General features: G+C 38.3%; 1 protein-coding gene across 9 annotated transcripts in view; it reads right to left on the reverse strand.

Annotated features, from left to right (window-relative positions):
- LOC105499979 (potassium calcium-activated channel subfamily N member 2) overlaps positions 1 to 25095 on the reverse strand; it is a 420672-nt gene that overhangs the window by 36283 nt on the left and 359294 nt on the right. The window contains exon 1 of one of the 9 annotated variants that reach the window (XM_071098596.1): positions 2955 to 2972. The exons of the other annotated variants lie outside the window; for them this stretch is intronic. The gene's annotated coding sequence lies outside the window, so the exon portion shown is untranslated. Of the gene's footprint in view, positions 1 to 2954; positions 2973 to 25095 lie in introns of those variants that run through there. 9 annotated transcript variants of the gene reach the window in all.

The raw sequence follows: 25095 nt of genomic DNA on the forward strand, positions 1-25095 counted from the left end.
CTATACTGTAGTTCTGTTAAGTGTATTATAGCATGATGTTTTAAAAAACAATGTATATACCTTAATTGAAGAGTACTGTATTGCTCAAAAATTCTAAGGATTGAAGTTTTCAATGAGTCATAATCTTTGTGCTGGTGGAGGGTCTTGCCTCGACGTTGATGGCTGCTGACTGATCAGGGTGGTGCTTGCTGAAGGTTGAGATGGCTGTGGCAATTTCTTAAAATAACACAGCAATGATCTTTGCCACATCAATAGACTCTTTCTTTCAGGAAAGATTTATCTATAGCATATAATGCTATCAAATAGCATTTTACCCACAGTAGAACTTCCTTCAAAATTGGAATCAATCCTCCCAAACCCTGACACAGCTTTATCAACTAAGTTTATGTTATTTTCTAAAGTCTTTGTTGTCATTTCAACAATGTTCACAACATCTTCTCCAGTAGTAGATTTCATCTCAAGAAACAGTTTATTTGCTGATCCATAAGAAGCAAAGGAAACTCCCCATACATTCGAGTTGATCATGAGATTGCAGCAATTCAATCACTTCTTCAGGCTCTACTTCTATTAATATTTCTAGTTCTCTTGCTATTTCCATTATTCTGTTTCCATTATTTCTGTTGAAATGTGACTCCTTTCAAGTTATCCATGAGGTTTAGAATCAACTTCTTCCAAACCCCTGTTAATGTTACTATTTTGACCTCCGTCCCTGAATCACAGATGTTCTTAATGGCATGTAGAATAAGTGAATCCTTTCCAGAAGGTTTTCAATTTACTTTGCCTTGCTCCATCAGCTATAGCCTTACAAAATGTATTTTTGAAATATGACTTGAAAGTCATAATTACTCTTTGATCTGTGCGCTGCAGAATAGATGTTGTGTTAGCAGGCATGAAAACAACACTCATCTTGTACATCTCCATCAGAGTTCTTGGGTGACCAGGTGCATTGTCAGTGATCAGTAATAATTTGAGAGAAGTCTTTTTTTTTTTTTTTTTTGAGCAACAGGTCTCAAAAGTGGCTTAAAATATTCAGTAAATGATGCTATAAACAGATGTGCTGTCATCCAGGCTTTGTTGTTCCATTTACAAGGCACAGGCAAAGTAGATTTAGTATAATTCTTAAGGGCCCTAGGATTTTCAGCATGGTAAATAAGCAGTGGCTTCAACTTAAGAGTCACTAGTAGCATTAGTACCTAACAAGACAGTTCATGTGTCCTTTGAAGCCAGGCATTAACTTCTCCACTCTAGCTGTGGAATTCCTAGATGACATATTTTTCCAATAGAAGCCTGTTTCATCTACACTGAAAATCTATTGTTTATTGTAGCCACCTTCAACAATGATCTTAGCTAGATCTTCTGGACACCTTGCTGTCGCCACATCGGCAATTCCTGTTTCACCTTGCTTTTGTTATAAAGATGGTTTCTTTCCTTAAACCTAATGAACCAACCTCTGCTAGCTTCAAGCTTTTCTTCTGCAGCTTCTTCACCTCTCTCAGCCTTTAAAGAATTGAAGAGAGTTAGGACCTTGTCTGGATTAGGCTTTGATGTGAGGAAATGTTGCAACTGGTTTGATCTTCTATCCAGACTACTCAAACTTTCTCCATAACCGCATTAAAGCTGTTTCGTTTGCTATTATTCATGTGTTCACTGGAGTAGCACTTTTATTTTCCTTTGCATTCACAACCTGGATAAACGTTTGGTATAAGAAGCCTAGCGTTCAGCTTATCCCAGCTTTTGAAAAGCCTTCCTCATTAAGCTTAATTATGTCTAGCTTTTGATTGAAAGTGAGAGAGATGCAATCCTTCCCATCACGTGAACACTTGGACGCCATTGTAGGTCTAGTTGACCTCATTTCAGTATCATTGTGTTTCGGGGAATAGGAAAGCCAGAGAAAGGTGAGAGAGATGGGGGAACAGCTAGTTGGTGAAGCAGTCAACACACACAACATTTATCAATTAGGTTTGCCTTCCCTTATGGGCTTGGTTCATGGAACCCCAAGATAATTACAATTGTAATATCAAAGATCCCTGATCATAAATCACCAGAAGAGGTATAATAATAATGAAAAAGTTTGAAAAACTACAAGAATTACCAAAATGTGACACAAAGACACCAAGTGAGCAGGTGCTATGGAAAAAGTGATGCTGATCGACTTGCTCGATGCAGCATTAACACTGTCCTTCAGTTTGTAAAAAATGCAATATCTGTGAAACACAATAAAGTGAAGCACAATAAAATGAGGTAAGACTGTGTGCTATAAACCCCAAAGGAACCACTGAAATAACACACTGAAAAAGAATAGCTGAAAACTCAATAAAGGATAGAAAATTGAATATTAAAAAAATCCCAAGAGAGCCAGAAATAAAGGGGAAAAAAAGGACAGAGATGGAGAAAATAGGAAACAAATAGCAAGAGGAGAGATTTACATAAGCCTATCTGTAACCACATTAAATATAAATGGTCTGTGTACCCCCAATTTGAAGGCACAAATTGTCACAGAACCCATGGAAGTGTCACAACTTGGAGAAACCAAGTATCACAAAATGCGTGGATAAAGTCTGAAGCTAAAAAGAGGGGAACTGATTAAGCCTAAGTATAGAGAATGATGAACACTCATGTGCCTGCCCTGTCTGGTACCAACAGGCACCTCACAGGAGATAGGTTCATTCTCTGGGGACAGACTGGATACTCAGAGACTCAGGGCCTAGCCAAGGGCAGAAGAAGTGTTTGGGGCCTTAAGTTCAAGTCTCTAAGCTGAACAATAGCATTTCTAGTCTCTCTCCTTCACTTCCCATAGCTGACCCTAATATTAGGATGTGATACTACAGAGAAAGAATATTTTTCCCTGGAGAAACAGGACTTCTCAGAAAAGACATTAATGTATTAATATCAAGAATTCCTTAATGAAAAACTTAGCTGTCACCCCACAGTGATTGTCATCAAACAGCCCTTACCGAGCTTCCAACTGGCTTCCAACTGCCACTCTTAATACAAAAGAATGGCAAATGATCAGCACACACTTGAATCTGGTTTCTATAGAAAAGATACAAAAAGGAGGGAGGAAGAAAGAAAAACAAAGGGAAGGGAAGAAACAGAACAAACCTGAGATGATGTAGAGTGATGAGGGGACAGGACTCCTGAACTATGTAAATTATACTACAAAAAAGCTAAATAAAAACCTTACTATGCAGCCATAAAAAAGAACGAGTTCATGTCCTTTGCAGGGACATGAAGCTGGAAACCATCGTTCTCAGCAAACTAACACAGGAACAGAAAACCAAACACCACATGTTCTTACTTATAAGTGGGAGTTGAACAATGAGAACACATGGACATGGGTTGGGAGCTGGTGAGAAAGGAGGGGGAGGGCATTAGGACAAATACCTAATGCATGTGGGGCTTAAAACCTAGATGATGGGTTGACAGGTGCAGCAAACCACCATGGCACATGTATACCTACGTAACAAACCTACACGTTCAGCACATGTATCACAGGAACTGAAAGTTTAAAAAAAAAATTGCATTGATAGGAAAAGGAAAAGAGGAATACAACTATACAACTTCAAGTTATAATGAAAAAGTAACCATAATACAGTTAGATGTAAGTTGACAGAAATTTCCCGGAAAGTAGAATAAAAAGACAAAAAGAGAAGGAAAGAGGAGAACAAAAAGGATACTTTCTTAGAGAATTAAAATAGAGGTTCCAACAACTGTCTTTCCAGAAGGATAATACGGACAGTGGAAGAAAAGAAATAAAAAATGTTCTTCTATTTCTTTGACAGGAAAACTGGAAGGTACGCATCTATCTCTAAAGGGAAGATTCTACTGAGAATATGTATATGAAATAAGAAATGACCTAAGTCAAAGCAGATCACTGTAAATTTTAAAATACCAGGAATAAAGAGAAGATCTTAAAAAGTTTCTAAGAGGAGAAAAATAGACTGAGCTAAACATTCAAATGCTTGCCTCTAACATTATTTGTTTCAAGTAGTGTGTATGCGTGTTGGGAGGAAAAGAGGTAGGCAATGCATCTCTGCTTGTTTTGTAGAGGGGAGTGATGAAAAATCTGGGAGTAGGAACTGAGCAGGCATAGATCAGGCCCCCTCTGTCTTTGGCTTGCCTGCAAAGCAGGTGTATGGGGTTTTCCATGTGGTAAGCTCACTGCGGACACAGAGTGACTCCCTCAATGTGAGGGTATACCTATGACTTTTTTCAAATTCAGTGGTAAGTCAGCAGAACATTAGAAAGCCCATGTTGCTGTAGGGCAAGTGGTGGTGTCCAAATCTGTTTAATTTCAGTAACAAAGCTGATATTTCCATGTCCACCGGCTGCTGGCTCAGAGAAGTGAAAGGAGTATGATAAACGGTCTCCTTCCAAATTGCAACTATGTGCAGGTAGTTTTGATTTAAAGTAAGGGCAAATAAAGTAAGCGCTTCAATTAATTAGAACATATAAGCATAAAAAGGAATTCAAAGAAGGCACATATCTAAGTGCAAAAGGAAAAGAGCTGAATGCCAATGGCTCAGAAAGAAGAGCTAACATGTATCTCTTACTTGTTGCTGATATTCATGCATAGCTATTCACTGTAGCTGCATATTCACCCATGGCTGCATATTGAAGTCACCTGGGAAGGGTTAAAAGGAATCCTGTGCAAAGCCCCATCCATAAACAATGAAGCTGAGGTCACCGGGGGTGAAGCCATGGCACAGGGATTTTTTAAAAGCTCCCCAGATGATTTTAATGTGTTATCTAGTCTGAGAACCATCAATTAGCTTTATTTCAGGAGGAGTTTCTCATTCAATAACATGGTGAACATCTATCTACACGTAAAGAAACTTTTGGAGGTACTGAGAATATGTAAATGAGTAAAAATAGTAAGTGTTCATGAGAAGCTTAAAATTTAGTAAGGGAGAAAAATGGTTGCAAAGGAATAAGGTAATATGCAAGCTGTAATAAATGCGAACACCAGATGTAGAGACCTATCAAGAAAAAATATATGTAACAGATTGAAAATGATGACATGAGTGTCTAATCATGTTCCAACACTGACACCTAAAATTACAGTTCTAAATTCAAATAAAATGTAAAATCCAATAAGCCCAAACACTTTAATAAAACCCTCCCTAAGTGAGGGTGCTCTGAAGTATAAATGCTATAGTTTTATGTATGAAACTACTCTCTCTGGAACTAATTTATAGAACATATGAGAATGTAAACTGCCCCCAATCTATCTGACGTTCTCATAGTCCTCTCCTCGCACTCCTATGCTTTCCCTATAACTGAGTTATGAAAACCTAAACATGGGTTTAGGATCTTGAGGATTTCAAATATAGACTTCCTTTAATATCAGTAAGTAAACAGAAGCAGCAGCGGCAACAGGCAGTATAATGCTGATACATCTAAAGCCCAGCTTTACTTTAGGCAGGATTCCATTTGATTTTTTTTTTTTTTTTTTTTTTGAGACAGAATCTTGCTCTGTCACCCAGGCTGGAGTGCAGTGGCGCGATCTCGGCTCACTGCAAGCTCCGCCACCCGGGTTCACGCCATTCTCCTGCCTCAGCCTCCCAAGTAGCTGAGACTACAGGCCACCACGCCCGGCTATTTTTTCGTATTTTTTAGTAGAGACGGGGTTTCACTGTGTTAGCCAGGATGGTCTCAATCTCCTGACCTCATGATCCGCCTGCCTCAGCCTCCCAAAGTGCTGGGATTACAGGCTTGAGCCACCGCGCCTGGCCTTGAATTTTTATAAATTATGTAATTCTTTATTGACTCTAAAATGCCAAAGTGAGTATTTTTACGTGATTTTATTTTGCTCCTTTAACTTTGCACTTTTGGAATGTTTTCCTCTCTTCTTTTCATTGAGAAAAATATAAAAACTAACCACTTTTCTCTCTCACTGTGTGTGTGTGTGTGTGTGTGTGTGTGTGTGTGTGTGTGTGTGCGCGCGCGCATGTTTGGAGGGGCATGGTTCTGTAAAAGGTCTGGTTTCTTTTCATGCATTAACCTTGGATAATGAGCGTTTCATTCACACTTGGGATATAGACAACTTACTTTTTTGTCTCCAGACCATCAGTGGCTATGTTCTAAGAGCATAAGCTTACTTTAAAATAAAGTTCAAAGTCCCAATGAAAAAGAAGGGAATAATAGAACATACACAAATTTTCAAACTTGAAGAATTACATTTATCATGTTTCCCTGATATGTTCCCTAAGATGACAAAGAGGTTTTGTTTTCTAACTCTATTATTCACTATACATTTACATTTCATATTGGAATAAATGACTTCAGCAATGACTCATCTGTCAATAAAAGTCTCAAATCTCATACCTATCTAACTTTCTCTACTATGTTAAAAACCTATAAGAACACAGATGGTATCAATAATTTCCTCCAATTTATATATTATTAGAAAATTACATTTGAAAATTAAATGTTGATTACTACTGAGCAAAAATATGTCCTTATTTAAAATGAATTTAGGTCTAAGCTAAGAAAATTATAAACAGTTTTTTGATACATATAATATCCAGTAGGTCAATCTGAAGTCAAGTGCGATACAGAACAGTGTTTTGTTAAATGCGTAACACATACACAGCATCCCTAACCCCAAGGCAGCAACAAGAAAAAAAATTCTCCACTAATTTCCATAACTCCCCTGGGGGTGCTAATTACTCCTGTTCTGAACCACTGGCCTAGAGCTTCGGGGCAGCTGGGACTCTAGTAACGGCCATCAGAAAATCTGGAGCTGGCTTCAGATCAACACATCTGGAAAGTATTCACTACTAGAAAATCTTGGAATTTGGCAAAAAAGTCTGAAGAGAATTATATTCTCAAGCCCCTGATACTTTCCGGGAAATCAAAAAATATCAAAATCCAGAACAATGTTTTAACCAGGACTAGCATTTCTGACCAAGTTTCTCTTTCCTCCTGTTCCTTTTCTAACTTCCAGACCAGTGGGTACTTAAATCTTGCGGGGCAACCTCTATTCACTCAGTTCCTGCTGCATGCCAGGCATCCTATGCACACTGTGAGCTCCTCCAAGAGGAAACTGGAACCCCAGCAGACAGATGGAGCCACGCTCGACCAGGCCCAAAGATTCCCTTACCCAAAAAACCACTTTTTCAAAAACACTTAATCTAATCCATGTCTGATGCGTGCCAGGCTCTGCTGATAGCAGAGAAAGCATGTCGACATTGGCCTGGCGGATTCTATTTTTAGAAGCCCCCACCATGATTTTCCATGATGGGTAGCAGCCAGTTGATGCACAGCACCTCAGAGTCAAAGAACAGCATGGCGGGCAGTCACTAGGTGGCAGTGCCACACCAGTTTATCCCCACAGCTGCTCTGTAGAGTTCAGCCAGATAGGTGCCAGAGGAGGCTGTGAGGGGATGTTGTGGGAATACCCTGCAGGCAAAGCCCCCATCCTGGGCACCTGGAGATGGTGTTCAACATGGGAAACAAAAGTCATGGCTGAACAAACAAGTCTCAGGCCATTCCTATGCCCAGCAGCCCTGGGGTGTTAACCAAGAATTTTAAGGGTTAAGGGCTCTCCTAAGGGAAGTGTGTGTGTGTGTGTGTGTGTGTGTGTGTGTGTGTGTGTGTGTGTCTCTCTGGATGGATGCTTAGTCTATTCTAAATCCAATCTAAGGTAGCAGATCTGAGGAGGCAGCATCTGTACATTTCACCCCTCAGATTCTCAAGATCAAAGACCAGATCTTATCTCCTATATCTGTAGGGGAAAAAAAAAATCCCTGTGGATATTTTTAACTAGGCAATGTTGGAAATGAACCTGCATTTGAAGATATAAAAGTCAGGGTCTTGTTCACTTGCTCTGAGATAGAGGCAAGGAGGGACTGAGCTGAGTTCAGAGGTGCTGTCCCACCTCTTGTTCTGTGTGACCCACAGCAGTGCATCCTAACGTCTGAGCCTCACTTTTCTCTAAGAACAGACCGTCTACCTCATCAGGTGGCTGTGAGCCCAGAGATAACAAAGCACTATCCAAATCCTCATCAGTGTACAGACTGTGTGCTCCACATTCAGCAAGTTCTCTATTTACGAAAAAGTAGATACAAAGAAAAGTCATTACTTTTGGAAGCGGGCCTTTTTGCACAGAGGCGAGGTGACATACCTGAGGGCTGCTCAGAGCATGTGCAGCTTTGGTTTTGCTCCCTTCTACCCTACACTATGTTGCTGCCACCGCCAATGAGCACAGTGACTAGTATCACAAAGAGCGAAAAGAGGACTGCAGAAGGAGACGAGGGAGAGGAAGAAGTTAGTCCAAAGGTCCCTTGGAAAGGCAGAAGCAACATGGGGTGAGGGTACAGCAGGCCACAAAATGAAGGCAGGAAGAAAGTGGGAAGTTCAGCGACAAGAAGTCTAAATGCAAAAAGAAAGCTCATGATCGTTCTGTGCCATTTCATTCTTGGGCCCCCTCAGCTGCCTCTCCTCCTACCAACGCTAGCACTTCAATCCCCAGGGTGGCGGGCCGAGGGAGGACGTACATCTCTGTGTCTAGTATCAGACACGTATTCCTGAGAATTTTTTGACAAGGCTTCTGTTTAGGGCTCTCAGTCAACTGAGAAAAAAATATGCACCACTGATCCAAATCAACCGGCTTAACGTGGCCCATCTACAGTAGGCAGTGACCACAAATTGATTAGAAATTTTTAATTTTCAAAATACATCAAATGAAAATTCCTACATAGAACAAACAATGACAAGAAGTCGTAGCCTCCAGCACTTCATAGTTTCAAGCTATGCTTCTGGGGAAGCAGAACATTCCTGAATGTCATTGCATTATTCCTCAGAGAGAGATAAGAAGCAGGGAGTCAGAAAACTGAGTCTCCAAACCCAGCGAGCCGAGAGAGTTCTCAGATGAAGATGATTCCAGAGAGGCTGAGGGGAATGAGCACAGATTTTCTGGGAAGGTCATTTTCAAGGTTTACCTGTTAAATTTTCCCACTTCAATTCTAAAAATTAGTCTTAGAATGCCTCCTAATTTCACCTTGCTTGATTCAGCATGGGCAGCTAAAATATAGACTTCAATGCCAAAATGTCAGGAACTGAGTTAAAACACAGGTCTAGGTTCATGCAGGAGGAGCACAGTGTAGTGAACGAAGCCATCTCAAACTCAAACCATCACCACTAAGACCCACCAGTCCCCTACTACATAAACGCTTCAGAACACCCTTGTAGAGATCTGCAACTGACATAATATGTTGTGTTAAAGCCAGAAAAATATTTTTATACAGGCAGAAAATAAAAGAAAAAATGAAGGGAAGAAAAGAAGAGTTGGGTAACAAGAAAGGAAGAGATGGGGAGCTGAAAGTGAGAAAGTAAATGAAAGAGTGAAAATAACTGCAAATAAAGTTTTGTAAACATATAAATGGTTGGAGAAAAATCATTACATAAATCATGAAAACCCCAAAACTTTCAATGCTAGCCAGCCTACTAATTACTTTAAAAGTCAGCCTTGTTTTCCAGCACTATCCACAAATAGATCATGTAGCTTTCACTAGTTCCTATAAAGTTTCCAACTAATCCAGAAAAAAAAGGTGAAAATAAAAAGGCAATTCAGAATTCTTTCATTATTCTTAAATATTAATATTCTTGGAATTTAAAGTGATAAAAATGCTTCCTGGTTGAAGGTTTTCACCTGTAGAAGCAAAGAGGAAAAAGTGTGCCTTCATAAAGTGTGCTACATACTTGGCTCATCAAAATACACTTTTGTAAAATGACTAGCAATGACAAATACAGCAGACATGTTCCCAAACAGAATCACAATTTTGGCTCACCAAATTGGTGTGATGAGCTTTTTTTCCCCCATAGGTAATGCAGGAATCAACAGAATGGAATACTGCAAAGGGAAGCTTGGAGAGAGAATAGCCTCTGCACTTTGACTGTTTTGCAGTTAACCAAAGGCCATCAAGGATCAGAATTAAACAAACCCATGAGTTTGAGCTCAGTTGTGCAATGTGTGTCAGTTATCTCTCTGCAAAACAAGCACAGGACATCTTCTTAAATTCCACTTCCGTTAAACTATACTTCCCAAACATGAACCTATCAAACCCACAGACACTTCCTTCTATTAGAATAACAAAATTAGACTGATAGTCAAACTCTTAGCCAAATACGATAGCTGGATCTAAAAGCATTCAGTTCTCAGTGCAGTGAACTTAAATGATAAAGGGCTACTAGACAGGTAAAAGCCAAAAGGATCAAAACCAGCTTTCTCCTCCATTCTACCAATCAGGCTAAGAATTACTATGTGCCCAGCTTGGTAACCACAGGGGTGCTCTAGAGGATATAAGTATTTGTATGTGTTCTACATAGGCTTTGAGGAAGCTTATAGGAAATATCTGACCTGGAAGCATATTAGAATAGGAAATAGCAGATGCACTGCAGCATTGTTCAAAATAACTGTCTGCAAAAATAATGAAATTATTCAATATCTGTGCTGTGCAACACAGTGGCCACTAGCCACATGTTGTCTATTGAGAACCTGAAGATGAATAGTGTCAAATGAGGAACTAAATTGTTATGTCATTTTAATAAATTTAAATTTTTATTGATTGATTGATTGAGATAGAGTCTTGCTCTGTCACCCAGTCTGGAGCGCAGTGGTGTGATCTCGGCTCCCTTCAACTTCTACCTCCCAGGTTCAAGCGATTCTCCCGCTTCAGCCTCCCAAGAAGATTACAGGCAATTAAAATTAAATTTAAAGGCCAGGTGTGGTGACTCACACCTATAATCTCAGAAATTTGGGAGGCTGAGGCAGGCAGATCACTTGAGGTCAGGAGTTCGAGACCAGCCTAGCCAACATGACAAAACCCTGTCTCTACCAAAAAAAATTACAAAAATTAGTCAGGTGCAGAGTTGCATGCCTGTAATTCCAGCTACTTGGGAGGCTGAGGCAGGAAAATAGCTTGAACCTGGGAGACGGAGGTTGCAGTGAGCTGAGATCACGCCACTGCACTCCGGCCTGGGTGACAAGGCGAGACTCTGTCTCAAAAAATAAAAATAAATTAAATTTAAATAGCCATATGATGTTACTGGCTGCCATGTTGGACAGCAAGGACCAGAGAGCCAAGCTGTGAGATCCACAGAACACATATATAAATGCTTTGATAACATGGCTATTGCAATTTAGCCATTAAGATTCACCCCGAACTTCCTCTTTGCCAAAGTAAAATAGGACACAGAAGATATAATACTTGCCCCAACTTCTAAGACTTTATATATACATACTTGACACAATATTTTATGCTTTTCTGTCATTCGGTTACTTATTTTGTTGTGATGCTTCTTAAGAAATGAATTTAGACTCATTTTTATATATTAGTTTATTCAGACATGTAGTACTCCCCTAGTTCATAGAAGACTGTACACAAATACTGGGGCCAGGGGAGGAGGCCAGGAACCTCTATCCAATAATTCTGACATCCACAAGAAGTGAAGAATTATCCTAGTTTTCACAGGCTTGCAAAGCACCCCTGTTCTTTCTATTAAGCCCATGTTGGTCACTTCCCGTGATCCTGCCCATACTGTGGGAAACAGCTGGTGCCAAGTTGGAATCCACAAAAAGGTTATTGCAGGTTAGATGCTTTTGGGATTCATTGATTTCCAAATCAAACAACTAGAATAAAAGAGTGTGTCTCTCATTACCCAGTATTGAGATTCTGCTCACCTGACAGGCACTGAAGAAATAACAGAAGCAAGTCTTAATTTACACATTTACAAGATAATTTTATATATTGTTTAGTGATATGTATATTGATAGCAAACGACAGGGAAAAGGTCATGGAATCGGTACAGAGATGATCTTTTTTATTACTTTGTGTCTTTTGATGCATGTCAAACATTTTAAAACAGATGCTTCCAATGGTGTGACTATTTGTGTAGCTACTTAGCTTACATAGAAATAGTTTTAAAACACAGTGTGGAGAGTAATGCAGCCAACTACAGCTTTCTTTTGCTCTGTGCAATTTAATTGACATGTTTGTTTCTTAACTTGTGTATTTTACTTATAAGTAGCATTTCTGTACTGTCTCATGGATACAAAGGCATCTGAACACTTTATTAAAATGTTGACATCTACAATTGAAAAGGGGTCTCATAATAACTGCCACCCATTTTTTTCTTAGTAAATGGAGATAAGGTATGTTGTAGGGCATTTTTGCTTTTATCATATTAAAGATTTATCTGATCCAATTTACATACACATTATCATAAAAGGTGCTTATCCTGAAAACCACTTGGGCACAGCTGAAGAAGGCCTGCTGCTCTTCCTAGAAATCCCCCAAATAGTCCCTGAAATAGTTTTTCTCTTTGCTCCCCACATTGCATATATACATATACATCTATAGACACACACATATACATGCAAGCACATATATTATGTTACTACTGTATTCAGAATTGTGACTTCCCATCATACACAAACCATGAACGATCTAAACTTTGTGTTCTAAATAAACAACATGCTGGTTTAGAAAAATAATACAATGAAGACCCACACTGTAGACTTGATGCAATGTGGAGTGCAAGGAGAAAAACTTTTTCAGAGGCTATTTGGGTGAGGGGAGGTTCTAGGAAGAGCAGCAGGCTTTCTTCAGCTGTGTCCAATCCCCAGACTCATTTGCTGAGACAAGAAGGTGTTTTTGTGAAGCTTCAGGTCAGCACAGTACCCAGACACCCAGATGGTGCTCTCATCAGTGCCATTTATATAGCACACAGCTGTCCTCGCTCCGTATTTCTTTCATCTGTTAAGATGGTATCTTCAAATACCAAGGTGCCTGAAATCAAATCAGACAAGTTGGAGTCATCTTTACCTATGTCTCATCCCTCAAATCAAGGAACCCTGATGTTCTAGGGCATCCACTTTAAAACATTCTCAAATTGAGCATTTTTTTTTTTTTTTTTTTGGCCTGGCCTCTGCTTGCCACTCCAATCTTAATTTTTGCTTGTCCTGAACTTGCACCCTAAGCTCCAGCTGAAGTAATTTCAATTCATGGGGCATATACTGCTCTTACCCCTCCAGGATTCTCATATGCTGTCTTTTTTTCTTATATCTTAATCCCCACTTTGGCCTGTATTTTGGTCCTTCACATTCCAAAGTCAGTCATTTCTTAATACTCTAACCCCTCCTCCTCCTAAGAAGGGGTTACATATCCCTTGCTGTATGGTCCATGGCACCTGGAATTACCACTACTTGTCCTGAGGAGTGGTCTCTGTGTCTTGCTCAAGGCAATATGCCCAGTGCTGGTTAGAACCATGCCTGTTACATGGTAGATATTCAAAAAAGAGAGTCTTAGTGAATGAGTAAGTGGGAGAATTCCCATTTCCACTGCCTTATTCTAGTGATGAGAAGACAAAGGCTTAGTCCATTGTAACAGGCATCTTAACCAGTCGACCTCTTTCCTTGACTCCAGCCTCTCTCTCTGTATCATTCTTCTCATTGTTATGTGAGTTATCTTTCTAAAACAAGATGGTTCCCCACTGCTTAGAATGAAAAGTCAAATTGCTTTAGCATACACCCCAAGTCATTAATAATTGAGTTGCAACCCACATTTCCTGACATTTCTTCTTATCACCAGCCACATGCCAAATTCTGCTGCCTTTGTCCCTTGGCTTCTAAATGTCTGCCTCACTTCTCCATTTTCAACACCCATCCCGTCTAAAAAGTAATATCCTACTTCTCTTAGACTCAAGTCTATATGTACATTACAACACTTGTGTTAAATTGTAATTTTTGTGTTCTGTTTTTTGTTTGTTTTTGAGACAAAGTCTCATTCTGTTGCCCAGGGTGGAGTGCAGTGGCATGATCTCGGCTCACTGCAACCTCTGCCTCCCAGGCTCAAGTGATTCACCTGCCTCAGCCTCCTGGCTAGCTGGGATTACAGGCATGTGCCACCATGCCTGGCTAAGTTTTGTATTTTTAGTAGAGAGGGGGTGTCACCATGTTGGACAGGCTGGTCTCAAACTCCCAACCTCAAGTGATCCACCTGCCTCGGCCTCCCAAAGTGCTGGGATTACAGGTGTAAGCCACTGCACCTGGCCTGAATTATAATTTTATTTTGCTATTTGTCTGTCTTTTCCAGTGGTCACTGAGCATCCAAAGGTGGGCTATGTCTGAAATCCCATTTACTAGCTCAATATTTGGCTCCCAGTAGGAGCCCAATAAATGTTTTTTATAATCAATTACAAGAAGCCAAAATTCTATAAGCCTAATCACTACAGAAACTTCAAATGTGAAAGTTAATTGCTTTAACTAGGAACATAAAAGCAGAATAAATCAAAATTAATACAGCTGTTTTTATCTTGGAGCCAACAGAATATATTACATAGAATAGTTATGCTCATACTTACAGGTTTTTATAGTTTTGTATTGTCATCTGTTGCAATTTGATGATTGCTCATGTAAGTCTCAACTTGAACAAATTAACAAAATTTAACAAATTCAGAGAAAACCTGGGTTTTATATTAATTTTGATTCATTAATTCTAAAGCTATTAAATTAGCTTAAAATTATTAACCTCTCTCCCCAAGATAAAAGAACAAGCTCCTCAATATGTAGGATACTCTGTGTTTTAAGCATTTGCTAATTTGTGATCCTTGTGTTTTTGCTTTTATTTTTTTACCTCTTCAGTTGGAATTTTGACTCTAGAAGAAAGATATTCCTTATATTATCCCAATGTAGCAGCACTTAATGATTCACTTAATGATTCTAAAGTTCTTTCCCCATGTGAACAATGAAGACTATATGACAAAATGCTGGAAACTGCCTCCCAGACATACATCCTGAAGCAAAAAACAAATTTTTAAACTGCTGTTACTGTACTGAACACTCCATATTATTACCATGCATGTGTAATCACAGATAAAGAGGAACATGCCTCAATTCCAAAGGTTCTAATGATTACAATACCCACAAGACAAAAGGTAACACAGAACTCTGAATAAATAAGTTGATAAGGCTGGGAGGTAATATATTTGCCTGATTTTAATGGAACTCAACAGAATAACTCATTAAATACAATAAAATGTACGCACAATAGAAAAATTGCACATACTGCGGAAAAAAACAACAATACAAAACTCAGTATCACTCTATCACTTTCAGTTTAGAGAAAGAAAACTGTAAAGTACTTAAACCTACATTCCTTCTCCCTGAGTCCTTTCTCTGCATATTCATTGTCTATTTATCTACATTTATGAATGACAAGTGGATCTCAGAAGCCATCCAGTTCAACTTTCTCATGTAATAGCCTAAGATACTGAGGCCCAGAAATGTGAAACTTGTCCAAGATCACAAGGCTAATTATGAGCAGAGAAGAGTGATAACCCAGATCTCTTCCAAACACATGTTCAGGCTTTTTAGTAAATCTGAGGTTCACGCACTGGAATACAGATTTCAATACTTGCCACCCATGGATCTATTTCATTTGCCTTCACAGATTATTTCTACTATAAAAATTTTAAGAGCTTCTAAAATCAGTACCCTTCATTAAACTGCTTTCCTGAAAGCCCCTGAGGGCAGAAAAATAATTTTAGTAAAATCCACTTATTCATAGGAAATTAAATATTTCATGCAATGGATAACTTGAGATCCTTGTGTTCTTGTTCCCTTTTAACTCTTCAATCTGATTTAGACTCCGGAAGCAAGATATTCCTTACATAATCCCAATGAAGCAGTGCCTAATGATTCTAAAGTTCTTTCTACATAAGAACAATGAACATTATGTGACCAAATGCTGAAAATAACCTACAAGTCTTCCACTGAAGCAGAAAAATTTAAATCAACTGTTAGTACTATATTAATGAACCCCATGTTCTTAAGCCTTTTTTTTTTTTTTTTTTTTTTTTGAGACAGAGTCTCTCTCTGTCGCCAGGCTGGAGTGCAGCGGCATGATTTCGGCTTACTGCAACCTCCGCCTCGCCTCCCGGTTTCGCAATTCTCCTGCCTTAGCCTCCTGAGTAGCTGGGATTACAGGCGTGTGCTACCACGCCTGGTTAATTTTTGTATTTTTAGCAGACACAGGGTTTCACCATGTTGGTCAGGGTGGTCTCGAATTCCTGACCTTTGTGATCTGCCCGTCTCAGCCTCCCAAAGTGCTGGGATTACAGGCGTGAGCCACCGCACTCGGCCTTAAGCATTTAAATAACTAGTCACTCCTTTGTAAAAAAAACACCTTTAAAATCTCTTGTGCTGGCATGAGGTCCCTCTAAATGACGTTCCAATTTACCCTTCTGACCATGCTCATGCACTATGTTCTTAAACAGAACTACTGTGTGTCCTCTCCTTCCCCTTGCCCACATCTCTCCTTCAGTTCACAAGTGTTTCATATTCAGAAGGTCCTGTTCTGATGACACTTATCTTATATGCCACAGTGTTTTCCATCCCTCTCTCGGGCACATATCCTTTAGGCCTTGCACTGCTATTACTGGTGCACATCTCTCATCTTTCCTCCTAGACTGTAAACCCTAGGGGCAGGATTTATGGTCTGAGTCTTCTGTGGTTTGCCAATCATAAGCCCCAATAGTATCTGGCGAGGCATACTTCAAAGAGGAGGTGTTCATAGAGATTTACTGCATGAGGGCAGGAAGGAGACAACTGTATCCCAGGACAGAACCATGGGAGCAGTTTGTCATATCATTGAGGAAACAGGTTCAGCCTGGTGAAGGGACTTGCCAAAGTTCAGCCCATGTAGGTAAATTCCTTATGATTTCAGCCCCTATAATCAGGTAACTTTCTGCATCAACTCCATTTTTAAATGCATTGTTTTTCCTTAAAATCACTCCATAAATGTCCGTGTCCTCCAAACTTGAATGAACAGAAGTCATTCTTTTCTTATATTGACAAATATTGACTCTCTTCTCTATCTATACAGTCAATATATGAAAATTTTATATATATATGTGTATATATATAATTTGTTCTGCTGTAATAGAGACACACTGAGAGGGATGTCTGTCCTCCATGTGAAATCACTCTAGATTGTGGTTTCTAATAATGTCACTTTTGTACTGTTTTGTTTATTCTGTTCCTAACCAGGTTGTCACTAATTTCTGTTATCCTCACTCCAGTGGCTTCTCTTTTTAATTTGCATTTCTTTGAGAAATGGGATTCTGAGCTACACTAAAATAGTATCCAATGAAAGGCAGAAAGCTATCCCTGAGTCCACCAATTATTTCTTCTATGAATAAAGTAGATAAGCTTTAAAACATGCATTTTTGGCTACTCAGTGGCAGTCTTGTTTCTTTCTCAGTTTGAATTCTGGAGGGACAGGATGTGGGATAATAGATCTCTAGGAGCAAACTGAGGTGACCCGAAGTCAAGTGCCTCGTTTACTAAGCTCTTGTTTTAGATACATATATCAGCGATCTATGTATGTCATGGCAGCATATCTGTAATAGCCCGCTGAGTTAAAAACAAACAGAAACAGAATTATATTATCATACGAATAGTCCCTGTTTTGAAAAAAAATTTCTACATTTATATACAGTTTGAAAGGATGCCACCCTCATAGTATCTTGACATTTTTCCTAGGAAAATAGTATTTATTGCTAGGGAGGAGGGAAGACATAACGGTATGTTTTTAGTTTAGTTACTTCTGGAGTTTTGATTTCTAATTTTTCTGCATTATTCTCTGAGAACATGAATTACACATTGATGCTAATTCTATGAAATCTATTGAGACGTATTTTATGGCATCACATATGGTCAATTACTGAAACAGTCTATGCGTGCTGGAAAGGAATGTATCTACTAGTTGTTGGCTACAGGGTTTAATATATGTATGCTAGATCAAGCTTGTTAAAACTGTGTTATTCAAATCAACTATAATCTTTTTCATCTGCACGACTCATTAAATACTGAGTTGTATTAACCCTGCACTATAATAGTAAATGTGTTAATTTCTCTAGTTTGCTGTTTTATTTTATATATTTGAGGCTGTATAATTAAATATATACAAACAAGTTTAGACTTATTACAACTTTGCAGTTAATTGTAGCTTACATTATGTAATGATCTTTTTTATTCCTACTAGTTTTTGCTTTTAACACTATTTTTATCAGATATTAACATAGTGACACCAAACTCGTTTTGGTAAGTATTTACCTGTTGTATCTTTTCCAGTCTTTTATTTTCAACCCATTGACATACTTGTTTTAGATATAACTCTTGTAAGCTTTATACAGTTAGAATTTAAAAAATGAATATCATTTGTTGTGGTCACTAACATCTGTGAGTTTTAGCCATCACATTCTGTTCAAATTTCTATTAAAAATTCCCTGTTTGTTATATGCTCCCTTCATACCACACATTTGTCTATTCTCTATTTGCTTAGATGTTGTACATTCTATTTTTATTACTTTACAGGTTATACTTACAACTTTTAACAAGACATACTTGATTGTTGACTTAAAATTCAAAGCCCCCCGCGCCCCCCACCCCAGCTTCCCCTGAGTAGTGCAGGTACATGGCCCTTAGAAGGCTTTAAATCTAATCACGTCTGTACCATGTTACTCAACTCCTCAGTTCAACATTCTTCACCCTCCTAAGTACTCATTTTTAGTGTTGTTTTGTTATTTGTAGACCCTGTTTGTTTACATTTATCCAGAGGGCTATTTTTTCTTTTCTCCCTATTCGTTCTCACATTTCAGATGTCAAAAATCCTTTCTGGGATCTCATCCCTTTTTTTGAGGGCAATAGTTTAGAAGTCATTTTAGTGAGGATCTGGTGGTAAATACTCTCTTTTTAATTATCTAACACGTTTATTTTGCCTTTGTTTTTAAATTAAATTTACGAAGGCATAGAAGTCTTGGTTAGTAGTTAACTTATTTCAGCAGTTTAGAAATATGGCAGTATATTCCAGCTCTAGTTTTTTATGTTAGGACGTTCTAGGATCAGCAATCATTGTGGCAAGTTTTTTCTTTTCTTTTACTGACTCCTTTTAAGTTCGTGTGTCTACATGTATATTTCTTTTTTCTTTACTTGGCTTTGGATCTGTTAGGCTTCCAGAAACAGAGAATTTGTATCTTATTCTTTTAAAAAATTCCAGGCCATGCTTCCTTTTTTGTTATTTTCTTCTTCTGGAAATCCAATTTGAGGTACTTAAAACATCTCATTGTGCCCATGTGTTTCTTCATCTCTTTCATGTTTTCTGTCTACTTCTACAGAGATAAGGAATATGCAAAATTTGACAAATATTTGTTCAGTTCCATCGTCGAGTTTACTACGTCTCTATAAATTAGCTGTGTCCAATCTGTTATTAATACTTTGCCTATCCGCTGAGATTCCTCTTTGGTTCTTTTAATTTTTGTCCCAGTTTTTTTTTTTTTTTTCTTGATAGCATACCTCTGTCTTACACTTTTCATTTCATCTTTCTTTAATCAGTTAGACAGAACTTGTTTCCTCCTCTACATATCTGAAGTTCTGGGGGACACAGTATTCCATTTTTCTGTTTGGTGTTTCTGCTCGCTCACTCTCACGGTGGTTGCAGCTTGCAGCCTTGGGTGGTTGGGTGGAGGGAGGCTGACGTCTTATGTCAGAAAAAACACCCAGTTGAACCTGAGTCAAGGTGTGTCCCTTCAGAGAGATTTGTGTTTGCTTCTGCCATGCAATTCAAGGTGTTACCCACCAAGGATTTAAATGCTGATTTCTGAACTTGTCGCAATATAATTTCAAAAGCATGTGTGAGTAGGCCTTTGGTTATATATTCTTTAGGGTAGACCACTTTTTACCCCTATAACCTCACCAAGCACACACACCACCCAGCCTGGGAATCAAGGGTGTTTTTATGTTTGTTGTTTAGCTTTCTTTCTGTGGTGGGAGATTTTATATTTAGTCTATTCTTTCATTATAGGTATATCCCTTTAGAGCAGTGGTTTTGAAATATGCTGTCAAGTTCTTTTATGTTGTGGTTCTTAATCTTGGTGGTGCATTAGAATCACCCAGGGAACTTTTAAAACCCTGACTCCTGGGCCACAACCCAAGACCAATGAAATCAGAATCACTGAGGGTGGGACCTCGGCATATATATTCTTATGGCTTCTAGGTGTCAAGACTGAGAACCACCATTACGACTAGCATTTCATAATAAAACAGAACGGAGTACAATAGAAAAAAGAGTAGCTAACATTGATCCTTAGTAAGAACTGTGCACATTGCTACAAAATCTGCTATTCAGTGTGGTGTGAGAGAGAGACTATATACCATCTTCTAATATAAATTATATTCTTGCTGTGGTTTTCTCTTTAAAAAAAGAACCTAAAAAGGTTAAGGCTCTTGACTACCAAGATTAGAAGTGGTCCTCAGAGTAGCTGAAGCGTGGGAGACAGCTTAGTACTTGCATTTCTGCTGATATGTTTACATACATATGTGTAGGCATGTGGAGATTTCCCTTCCTTTCTTGGACATTTAGCTCTGGGCGTCCATTTGTCCAGCTTCTCTAGATGTTACGTAAAAGGTTATTAGAATATCAAGTCTATCATTTTACGGAATATGAAATTTCAGATTTCTTCATATACCGTACTTTTTTCCTTTGAATTTTATTTGAATGCATGCACTATAATGTCTAAGTTAAATTTACAGTTAAAATATATTGTAATTACACTCTATTAATATTAACATATTTTATAATGACACTACAGAAAGTTATTAAATGTGCTTTCCAATGCACTTGTTGCTGTACCAAGGCTGTCACATTTATCTGTAGAAAGAGATTCTCTAACATTAGGGTTTTGCAGCTTTAGTTGTTCAGTTCATAAGAGCAACAGGAGTTTTCAGACAGGCAAATAAGAGAAAATAGAACTTAAAGAGGCGCCAGGGCAGCATTTATTTTTGACCAAGTGCTAAGGTAAGATGGCTGGTAGGCATAGTGACAACATGCTAGGGGAATGTCTGAAGCATGGTGACATCACCATTTTCCCCAACAAATGGGGACAGGAGGAAGCATCATAGAGACTGTTTGTTGTTGTTACTGTTGTTGGCATGGCTAAACTACCCCTGGGAGCATTAAGGCACCTTCCCAAAGATCTTCTAGATAATTTTTTTTTTTTTAAGAGAAGCGTGAGATTAGATATTCTAGCTGCTAAGCCCCTTTTCTATCCTGTCCTCAAAAGATCAAAAGATGCAACAGAAATATTTTTTCTCTAATACCAGTATGTCCCATCTCTGGAATTCTACACTTTCCTCTATTATAATCCTCCCAAATGCCAATGACCCAGCCAAAATTCCATCTAGTCACACAGAGTGATGGGAATTAGTGTCCATACAGCAGTTCATCCAAACCGAGCTGATGCTAAGCATCTCATTATGTAAAACTTTCAACCTCCCTTTATGTTACTATCTGGCACTCCTACATTTTAAACTGTAAATATAGTAAGCGTGTTTTACTGGAATCACTATGCTCAGAAATGTCACACCCAGACCACAACACTCAAATGTGGCAGATTGCTGGCAATCTGTTTTCTTTCTCCAAGGAAGTAAAAGCTGTACAGTTGCTTTAGAAAGACTGAGAAGGAGATAAAGGTGAAAGGAATTATATTAACAGATTGGTATAGATAAGGTGGGGCTTTGTGTTTTGTTTTAACTGGTCACAACATTTAAACATGTTATTATGCTCCTAGAACTGGATGATAATCTTCTGGAATAGGTAAAAACCAAGAGAAAAAGAAATATTTAAGAAAAAGAACGAAGAAAGAAAGTTTAGAAAAGCCAAAAACAAATTTACTGACGACCCAGAAAAAATCTTACTCAAATATCACCCAGGCAAATAGATACATGACTGCTTCTCAATGTCCTCTTCCCCAGACTCCTGATTTGCTACCTTCCCAGCAGAATGAAGATCCTCTTACACCAACGAGTCCTACAAAAATGTTGGTTCTTTAATTTTAAACTATTGTATATTATGGGATCACATGTAGTTGGAACACTCAAGTTAATCAGAAGGATTTGAATTATGTAACACTTTCAATAGTCCCCAAACTTGTCAATTTAACATTTTTATTTTCTACTTTTAGCTCTTGCCATATTTAATCTGAAAGAAGATTAACTGTTTTGAAGGAATAAACAGATTCTGCAGAGCACTGTTTATTTAACTACTGAGTCTTCACTACAAAATAAGCTAGACTAAATTAGTTTTTCCTCCTATTATATTACAAAGCCAGTACAGTAATATCACCTCAATTAAAATTGCTAAAATGTCAATAAATAACCCCTGCATTCATTCACATCCTCTCTTCCTCCACTTCTCTCTGTTCCCACTGTCTCTTTCTCTAGCAGGCACTGTTTTCAATTCCTCAACTGTTGTTCCATTGTTCTGGGAAGAAGTCCATTTAATTCTGTGTACCAAATTTACTATGTTTTAAATGATTTCTTGGACAGATTCTATATACATCTATCCAATTATACTGTTTTGGTGCCAATTTCTCTTCTTGATACCTTTCCTTGAATGAAAGACTTGTACTTAAAGCTCAGCTTTTCTTGCAACACATGCATGCATACACACACACATACACACACACACCCATTTTATAAATAAGAAAAAAAAAAAAACCCACAAATAAAAACCTAAATCTGTGCTGTCCAATATGGTAGCCACTAGCTCAAAATGCCACTTAAGTAAAATTAAATAAAATAAAAAATTCAATTCCTCAAGAATGACAGCCACATTTCAAAGGCTCAATAACCTCATTTGGCTAGTGGCTATCACATTGGATAGTGTAAAAGAGCACTGCCATCACTGAGAAAGTTCTATTGGATAGCACTGTCTCAAAGTTTCTGTAGATTTTAGAAAAAATGCTAGGAAGCTGAACTGCATGATTCATTCATTGATTTTTTTCCCTTTCATACTTGTATGCCTTTATTTAGCCAAATTAAAAATGTACAGATATGTTTCATTAAATGTCAATGTTACACATAGTACAAAAGATAAAGAAACAAAGTATCATGAGGAAAAAAACCAAACAACCCTCCAGCATGTATGTCTACGTGGAATTTCATAATAAACAGCAAGGCCAAAGTCAGGACTCTGAATGCTGACTTTATTTAGTTGATTTTCTAAGGCCTTATTCATCTGATCAAATGGCATACAAGTAAACCAAGATTGTTTAAGTTGAGGCATTTGTTGCCCTCCTAATTTTACTTTCGTTTAATGATTCCGTAAGGGGAACAAAAAGAATCACCTGAACTGATTATACATTAAAATACAAAATACTGTGTTACAGACTATCTCATAGTTGATAGGAAACCATTCCTAAATCTGTTACAGTGATTAAACACCTAAAACCTAAAAAGTACTACAAAACCCAATGTAAAATATTGTAACCACTTTGGTACTTGTAACTCCAAGCTGACAGAGTATATTCTTAAGGACAATTTCTCATTTCTGGTAGACATGCAGGGTGATGATGACCTACAGGGTGTCATTTCATATTTCAAGTAAAATGAGATGACCGTGACTGATCCATTACAGTAGGAGGTGTGAAATGCAGCTTTGTAGAGCAAATGCAAAAAGATTAAGACAAACAAGTCACAATGCAAACCAGTTCCAGGTGGTCAGAGATAAAAACCCCTACTTGAGAGAAAACAGAAACTAGCCAAATTTAAGGCATCCTTACAAAGAAGCGTAATGACCAAAAGTAAAAGTCCAAATGCTCATTAACTTATCTACTTAAGGAATTGTGCCTTCTTGAAGATAACCCAAAATATGATTTCACTGTAGAAGCAGCGACTAAACTGTGTTCATATTCATGTAAAAACATAAAAAATACTTTAAAATGATTATCACTTAACAGTTCACATTTACTCATGATGTAGAATGCTTACATGAAAAGAATGTAAAATGTATAACTTAATATATAAAATTATAATCATCCAAATAACATTATAACGATCTTAAAAATATCTAAATCATCTAATTTTTTTAGAGTAAAAATAAAGCAAATTCTGTGATGCCTATACTTGGCTCTTTGATCGAACTAAAAGATTTTCTCCTGCTTTCCAAAGGAGTTTTGTTTAGAGTGAGACACCATCCACCTGATAGAATACTATGAAGTAAGGAAAAATAATGTTTCTAGACTAGCAGTTTCTGGCCCAAAGGAGTTTGAGAGTCATCGCTCCTATACTCACAAGAAAAAAAAAAAAAAAAGTGAAAAACTAAAAACCAACATTTTCTTAGATCTAGCAGAGAATTAAGGTCACAAGACAAGCCACCACCCTCAAACCTGGGGACACAGGTAGGTAAAGAAAACCCGCAGCTTACCTGGAACAAAAACCACCCGGAAACCGCCTCTGAAGCCAGCCTCAGGTAATGATACTTAAAAGGTAATTGACTATAATTGCTAGAGACTGTGCTCTCACCAGCTTGAGAGAGAAAACGAACTCAGGAAGGCCTGATCCTGGGGTGAGGGGTGAGGAGTGGGGAGTGATGGGTAGAGAGTGGCATCACACTTTTCTAAGTTTAATTTGCAGGAGTTCCAATAGGATCTTAGGATAAAGATCACAGAAGAACCCCCTCCTGCTTCCAGCGGAGAAAAGGGAAAAGTAACCATTTTATAAGCCCACAACATTTTGTTCTTAACAATAGCTTGCCCTCATAGGAAATTATTTTACCAGACTCTAACCACCTTGGATTTCACCAGAGCCTAAACACTTGGGAAAAGGGAAATACTCAATTACAGACACCTCATTCCCCATCTCCCCACCGGAGTGATCTGGCATTTGAGGGAAGGAAAACATCCCACTGCAGCCTCTTCTAGCCTTCCTGTTGCATCTAAATGGGAGAGGGAAAAAAACCTGAGAAGCATTGATGCAAGTCACAGCCCACGGACCTGTACTTACTAAACGACTGAGAACTAATCACCGGACTACAGAACGGCTCCTTTCTTCTCACAGCTAACCACTACATCAATAGGGCTCTTGTATAATACCAGGGGATTACAACAAACCGGTTTATCCCAGCTCCTTTTACCCAGTATCTTATGTATGGCTTTCAACACAAAATTACAAGGCATTCCAAATAAAAAAGTTTGAAGACAGAGCAAGACTCAGATATGGTAGGAATGTTGGGGTTATCAGACTGGGATTTA

Source organism: Macaca nemestrina, chromosome 6 (genome assembly GCF_043159975.1).
Source record: "Macaca nemestrina isolate mMacNem1 chromosome 6, mMacNem.hap1, whole genome shotgun sequence".
In the NCBI taxonomy this organism is placed as follows: Eukaryota; Metazoa; Chordata; class Mammalia; order Primates; family Cercopithecidae; genus Macaca; species Macaca nemestrina.